At 45.6% G+C, this 5,000-nt stretch overlaps 5 non-coding genes across 5 annotated transcripts; 3 read left to right on the top strand and 2 right to left on the bottom strand.

The window, feature by feature from the left end:
- The first annotated feature begins 313 nt into the window (after window positions 1-313).
- Window positions 314-386, top strand: TRNAR-ACG (transfer RNA arginine (anticodon ACG)). The gene has a single exon. It is a non-coding gene; the product is annotated as a tRNA-Arg (tRNA).
- A 1,010-nt stretch (window positions 387-1,396) lies between these two features.
- Window positions 1,397-1,503, bottom strand: LOC147705323 (U6 spliceosomal RNA). The gene has a single exon (XR_015298026.1). It is a non-coding gene; the product is annotated as a U6 spliceosomal RNA (small nuclear RNA).
- A 722-nt stretch (window positions 1,504-2,225) lies between these two features.
- On the top strand, window positions 2,226-2,298 carry TRNAR-ACG (transfer RNA arginine (anticodon ACG)). Its single transcript has one exon. It is a non-coding gene; the product is annotated as a tRNA-Arg (tRNA).
- A 1,010-nt stretch (window positions 2,299-3,308) lies between these two features.
- On the bottom strand, window positions 3,309-3,415 carry LOC147705321 (U6 spliceosomal RNA). Its single transcript, XR_015298025.1, has one exon. It is a non-coding gene; the product is annotated as a U6 spliceosomal RNA (small nuclear RNA).
- A 720-nt stretch (window positions 3,416-4,135) lies between these two features.
- Window positions 4,136-4,208, top strand: TRNAR-ACG (transfer RNA arginine (anticodon ACG)). The gene has a single exon. It is a non-coding gene; the product is annotated as a tRNA-Arg (tRNA).
- Window positions 4,209-5,000: the final 792 nt, after the last annotated feature.

The following is a 5,000-nucleotide window of genomic DNA, read 5'->3' as shown; positions in this document are numbered from 1 at the left end:
ACCCCTTATTGTTGTAAACGCCTACTTACTAAGGAGTTCTCAAGCTCAGCCCCACACAGACCTGGAACTGATTATGTTAATGCAAACTATTTAAGAAACTGAGCCTGATCTAAAAGATTTCCTTTGATCTAGGACCATTTCGCCTAGCTTTTAGGTGCTTCCTTCTCCTAAAGTCCTTTGTAAAACTTGGGAAAACCTCACAGAACAGACTTCCAGGAGGTCAGATGGGTTTCCTTGTGCCTTCACACACACACACACACACACACACACTTTCTAGCCCACTTAAGGACAAAAGGATGCATAAGTCTACAAAGGGCCAGTGGCGCAATGGATAACGCGTCTGACTACGGATCAGAAGATTGTAGGTTCGACTCCTATCTGGCTCGGAAGGGTTGTAGGTCCCTGTTTGATTATATTCCTGTGGAATTCTTATTTACCTCAGACTTGTTGTAGGTTCAATATTCTCCAGCAGGACTCATCCAGCAGTTGTTCCACGGTAGAGCGCAAGTAATAGGACCACAGCTAGTTAAACGTTTCCCATTTGCTGCTGGACTCTATGTGATGGCCGTCACGTGGTGTGCTGCTTTTCTATTTCAACATGGGTCCCTGATACTCTTAATTGCGAAAAAGCTTGTTGACAAAAGTGTGTGTGCGCGAGGGTCTGTGGACGTAGGCAGGTGTGTGCACTTGAATGCTTACCCATTTACATGTGTGAGAGGAACAAACCAACTCACTGTGGGCTGCAGGCTTACAACTGGTAGCCCCAGTAGCCAGGCAGAACCACAGGTAAGGAGAGAGAGAAAGTTGGTCCATTATTAGAGAAGGACCATAAGCATCTTGCACTGCTACCTTCTTCCCCTCTCGACCACGATCGGCCAAGACCTCTCAATTAGGGTAGAGGGTGAACATTTCTTGGACCTCAGAAACTGAGGGATGTAGACCCAATATGTCCTCCAAGCGCCTAGACACCTGGTGCCCAATCTGGCATGGTGTTTTTCAGCTTACCCGACCAATCCGGTTGCAAGGTGGACTTTAACAATACTGCTAAAAAGGCACTCCCAGACATCCCTGAGGCCTTCATTTGCATAGGCCCTGCCCTTCTCTTTGTCCTGCTTCCCACAAAGCAACACAACACTGCAGCAGTATAGATTTGGGGGTGGTGAAGAATAATGACAGTGAGGCTAAAAAAGAGAAAGAAAAGTCCCAGAAGTCCTGCAGGCTTCCTTGCTAAATGCAGCTGAACATAGAGCGCACCTTCTTTACTGCAAAGCAAATACATTAAAAATGTTGAGGAGAGACTAATTGAAAAATACATATCACGGGGACAGCACTGGGACCTGCTTTATTTTTTCAATTAGTCTTGAAAACAAAAAAGATTTCTCTCCTAAAAGCTGTTAAAAATATGGAACGCTTCACGAATTTGCGTGTCATCCTTGCGCAGGGGCCATGCTAATCTTCTCTGTATCGTTCCAATTTTAGTATATGTGCTGCCGAAGCGAGCACACTTTATTGATGAACTGACAATGTTTATAAACTCTCTAAATCTACAGTCTCTAGACATAGGGTGGCCTGGCAGAGATGCTCAGATGGCCAGTACGCATTCAAATCTGAGCCAATGGTCAAAAATGTATGAAGAGTAGCAATCCATTATTCTTCACTGCATTTGTGGTCCAAGACTAAACACACCGTAAGTATGTAGATTATACCAGGTTTGCAAAGGCTCCTGGTTCGGGCTACAGACAAGGAGCATTGTGACGTCACGCTGCCTATGGAACAGTGATATTAAAGGTGAAACAGCTGCACAGTAGGTTAGGTGAAGGGCTCTGAGAGTGGAAAGGCAGCATGCTTGGGTCCCTGGACAAGGTGAGCTTATGATAATGTGTCTGAATGTTCGCCTGTGTTGTAATATTAAACCCCTTATTGTTGTAAACGCCTACTTACTAAGGAGTTCTCAAGCTCAGCCCCACACAGACCTGGAACTGATTATGTTAATGCAAACTATTTAAGAAACTGAGCCTGATCTAAAAGATTTCCTTTGATCTAGGACCATTTCGCCTAGCTTTTAGGTGCTTCCTTCTCCTAAAGTCCTTTGTAAAACTTGGGAAAACCTCACAGAACAGACTTCCAGGAGGTCAGATGGGTTTCCTTGTGCCTTCACACACACACACACACACACACACACTTTCTAGCCCACTTAAGGACAAAAGGATGCATAAGTCTACATAGGGCCAGTGGCGCAATGGATAACGCGTCTGACTACGGATCAGAAGATTGTAGGTTCGACTCCTATCTGGCTCGGAAGGGTTGTAGGTCCCTGTTTGAATATATTCCTGTGGAATTCTTATTTACCTCAGACTTGTTGTAGGTTCAATATTCTCCAGCAGGACTCATCCAGCAGTTGTTCCACGGTAGAGCGCAAGTAATAGGACCACAGCTAGTTAAACGTTTCCCATTTGCTGCTGGACTCTATGTGATGGCCGTCACGTGGTGTGCTGCTTTTCTATTTCAACATGGGTCCCTGATACTCTTAATTGCGAAAAAGCTTGTTGACAAAAGTGTGTGTGCGCGAGGGTCTGTGGACGTAGGCAGGTGTGTGCACTTGAATGCTTACCCATTTACATGTGTGAGAGGAACAAACCAACTCACTGTGGGCTGCAGGCTTACAACTGGTAGCCCCAGTAGCCAGGCAGAATCACAGGTAAGGAGAGAGAGAAAGTTGGTCCATTATTAGAGAAGGACCATAAGCATCTTGCACTGCTACCTTCTTCCCCTCTCGACCACGATCGGCCAAGACCTCTCTATTAGGGTAGAGGGTGAACATTTCTTGGACCTCAGAAACTGAGGGATGTAGACCCAATATGTCCTCCAAGCGCCTAGAGACCTGGTGCCCAATCTGGCATGGTGTTTTTCAGCTTACCCGACCAATCCGGTTGCAAGGTGGACTTTAACAATACTGCTAAAAAGGCACTCCCAGACATCCCTGAGGCCTTCATTTGCATAGGCCCTGCCCTTCTCTTTGTCCTGCTTCCCACGAAGCAACACAACACTGCAGCAGTATAGATTTGGGGGTGGTGAAGAATAATGACAGTGAGGCTAAAAAAGAGAAAGAAAAGTCCCAGAAGTCCTGCAGGCTTCCTTGCTAAATGCAGCTGAACATAGAGCGCACCTTCTTTACTGCAAAGCAAATACATTAAAAATGTTGAGGAGAGACTAATTGAAAAATACATATCACGGGGACAGCACTGGGACCTGCTTTATTTTTTCAATTAGTCTAGAAAACAAAAAAGATTTCTCTCCTAAAAGCTGTTAAAAATATGGAACGCTTCACGAATTTGCGTGTCATCCTTGCGCAGGGGCCATGCTAATCTTCTCTGTATCGTTCCAATTTTAGTATATGTGCTGCCGAAGCGAGCACACTTTATTGATGAACTGACAATGTTTATAAACTCTCTAAATCTACAGTCTCTAGACATAGGGTGGCCTGGCAGAGATGCTCAGATGGCCAGTACGCATTCAAATCTGAGCCAATGGTCAAAAATGTATGAAGAGTTTCAATCCATTATTCTTCACTGCATTTGTGGTCCAAGACTAAATACACCGTAAGTATGTAGATTATACCAGGTTTGCAAAGGCTCCTGGTTCGGGCTACAGACAAGGAGCATTGTGACGTCACGCTGCCTGTGGAACATTGATATTAAAGGTGAAACAGCTGCACAGTAGGTTAGGTGAAGGGCTCTGAGAGTGGAAAGGCAGCATGCTTGGGTCCCTGGACAAGGTGAGCTTATGATAATGTGTCTGAATGTTCGCCTGTGTTGTAATATTAAACCCCTTATTGTTGTAAACGCCTACTTACTAAGGAGTTCTCAAGCTCAGCCCCATACAGACCTGGAACTGATTATGTTAATGCAAACTATTTAAGAAACTGAGCCTGATCTAAAAGATTTCCTTGGATCTAGGACCATTTCGCCTAGCTTTTAGGTGCTTCCTTCTCCTAAAGTCCTTTGTAAAACTTGGGAAAACCTCACAGAACAGACTTCCAGGAGGTCAGATGGGTTTCCTTGTGCCTTCACACACACACACACACACACACACTTTCTAGCCCACTTAAGGACAAAAGGATGCATAAGTCTACATAGGGCCAGTGGCGCAATGGATAACGCGTCTGACTACGGATCAGAAGATTGTAGGTTCGACTCCTATCTGGCTCGGAAGGGTTGTAGGTCCCTGTTTGATTATATTCCTGTGGAATTCTTATTTACCTCAGACTTGTTGTAGGTTCAATATTCTCCAGCAGGACTCATCCAGCAGTTGTTCCACGGTAGAGCGCAAGTAATAGGACCACAGCTAGTTAAACGTTTCCCATTTGCTGCTGGACTCTATGTGATGGCCGTCACGTGGTGTGCTGCTTTTGTATTTCAACATGGGTCCCTGATACTCTTAATTGCGAAAAAGCTTGTTGACAAAAGTGTGTGTGCGCGAGGGTGTGTGGACGTATGCAGGTGTGTGCACTTGAATGCTTACCCATTTACATGTGTGAGAGGAACAAACCAACTCCCTGTGGGCTGCAGGCTTACAACTGGTAGCCCCAGTAGCCAGGCAGAACCACAGGTAAGGAGAGAGAGAGAAAGTTGGTCCATTATTAGAGAAGGCCCATAAGCATCTTGCACTGCTACCTTCTTCCCCTCTCAGCCACGATCGGCCAAGACCTCTCTATTAGGGTAGAGGGTGAACATTTCTTGGACCTCAGAAACTGAGGGATGTAGACCCAATATGTCCTCCAAGCGCCTAGAGACCTGGTGCCCAATCTGGCATGGTGTTTTTCAGCTTACCCGACCAATCCGGTTGCAAGGTGGACTTTAACAATACTGCTAAAAAGGCACTCCCAGACATCCCTGAGGCCTTCATTTGCATAGGCCCTGCCCTTCTCTTTGTCCTGCTTCCCACAAAGCAACACAACACTGCAGCAGTATAGATTTGGGGGTGGTGAAGAATAATGACAG

Source organism: Lissotriton vulgaris, chromosome 7, assembly GCF_964263255.1.
Source record: "Lissotriton vulgaris chromosome 7, aLisVul1.2, whole genome shotgun sequence".
NCBI lineage: Eukaryota > Metazoa > Chordata > Amphibia > Caudata > Salamandridae > Lissotriton > Lissotriton vulgaris.
The sequence above is the reverse complement of the archived record's forward strand: the minus strand, read 5'-3'. Positions and strand labels throughout refer to the sequence as shown.